Source organism: Fomitiporia mediterranea, assembly GCF_000271605.1.
Source record: "Fomitiporia mediterranea MF3/22 unplaced genomic scaffold FOMMEscaffold_4, whole genome shotgun sequence".
Lineage (NCBI taxonomy): Eukaryota > Fungi > Basidiomycota > Agaricomycetes > Hymenochaetales > Hymenochaetaceae > Fomitiporia > Fomitiporia mediterranea.
The window spans coordinates 1,948,612-1,950,781 of NW_006760389.1; positions in this window are offsets into that span (position 1 = coordinate 1,948,612).

Here is a 2,170-nt window from a genome sequence, read left to right on the forward strand (position 1 = left end):
CTCTATACTCTATTCTATTACTATTCCTAAGGATTAGGACTAGTAAAGTGAGTATATCTTACATATAAAAGACAGTATCAACCACTAGGTAAAGGGGATTCTTTTCCCCTGACCCCTCACTCAAGTACTAGGTTATCCTAGTTAGTAGTTGAGTGAACTAAGGGCAATTAGAATTCTCTTGTGAGGAACAGTAAGTTTCCTTACATATTTTTGACTGTACCCACCTAGTACTGAAACCCCTTGCTGGACACTGAGGAACTGAAGGGTCTGATCAACCCTAGGTCTCCCTCATTGTCTAGTACCCATCAGGAATTTTTAGTGAGTAAAGTTACAATTTTTGAGTAGAAACAGAGACTACTTACTAGATTGGCCCTTAGTAGGTTTACAATACTTCAGAACACTGTAGAATGCTTCTGGAACACATTAACACATATCAATATGGACCAGTACTAAATATGCTGGAGGTTTGCATCAATTGGATGGGTCAAGGACCAGGCATCTGTGACAGTAAAAAGGAACAAACAGGTGTGTATCAAGTTTACAGACAATGGATAACAAGATTACCTATTGAATATTGATTACAATGTGGCTGCTAAGCCTTGACTAACAATTCCCAGAGGGTACCCAAGTCCAGATATTGATACTAACATGCTAGAAAGTAAGTCCTTGTCCCTTGTAGGCTGGAGGCAACCTGATGAACCTATACCAGGTGATAAGTCCTTGTCTACACAAGGCTAGAGGCACCCTAATAAACTAGTACATACTAATAACATAGAACTAAGGCATGTAACTGTACTAGTACATATAGTTAGACAAACACACACTGTAGAGTAGACACTAGCAAGTATTAACACTACTAGGCTCAAAGAAATAGTAAATAACAGTACAGAGAGTAGAAACACTCAGGCAATTGTTCTTAAGGATTCAGACAGTCAAGTCTAGGATGAACAGGCAATTGGATTCAAGGATTTGTCCAATCAAGTACAAAAGGTTGAGTTTGAGGATTCAACTCACTAAGTACAGGCAATTGAGCTTGAGGATTTACTCTATCAATTTCAGGCTACTGAGTTTGAGGATTCACTCAATAGAGGACAGACAATTTGGTTTGAGGATTCACCAAGTCAATATAGAGAGCTAACAGTAAGTATTGAGGAATTTGTAAGCTAGTACAAGGAGTACATTGTGTATATAGTTAGTATTAGTGAGAGTGTGGATAAGTATCTAGTAAGTGCACTTACTTCAGAACAGAAACACATTAACAACAGTAATGTAGAGGATAATAAGACATCTAAGACCCTTTTCAGTAGTAAAGAAAGTAGCCAGGACTCAAAGGACAAGAGTAACAGACAAGGCTAGGAGAGCCAGGCATTAGAATTACAGAGATCTGATAAGGAACAAGATTTCCAGAAGGCAAGTAAGACCTTCAGACACATTGTAAGAGTCAGAGTAATTGAGATAGACATAGGACATGTTAGCCCATTCTACAGTTTGATAGACATCAACAATTTGAATAAGAGAATGTACAAGTTTGATGGAATGTATCAGGAAGAGGAGAAAGCAACTCCTTCATCAAACAAGAGCAGACTCAATAGTATAGTAATGGAAAAGTGTGAAATGCTTCAGACAGGCTACAGAACAAAAGCCAGACATACTATAGTACCAACAGACAGTAGAGATTACAACTATCAATCTAAGAGTGTAGAAGAAACACTCAAGAGTCTAGACAAACAATCACATTCACAGAAAGCAAAAGGAAAGTACAAAGCAAGAGGAATATGCAAAGTGTAAGGAACAGAACAAAAACCGGAACTGCCAGACATTCAATACAATTGTGAAATCAATTCAGACTATCCAAGCAAAATGGACATTGTATTGACAGAACAGTACTTTGAGGATAGCAAAAGTGAACACATATTAGAACTACAAGGATCAGTACTTGATCTAGAGGGTGAAAATCAAGCATACACTCATAAAATCAAGTGTTTAACCTTATACATGGTAGATATTAACTATGTATTGTACAGGAGCAATGTACAGGAGTACTACAATGGATACAACACCCTAGCCAGGTCCAGGAATAAGAGAGAAAGTGAAATACCTGGATATATACAGTCTCAAATAGAAACATCAAGTTTTTCAGGACATCAGAGTATCCCTTACAAAAATAAAA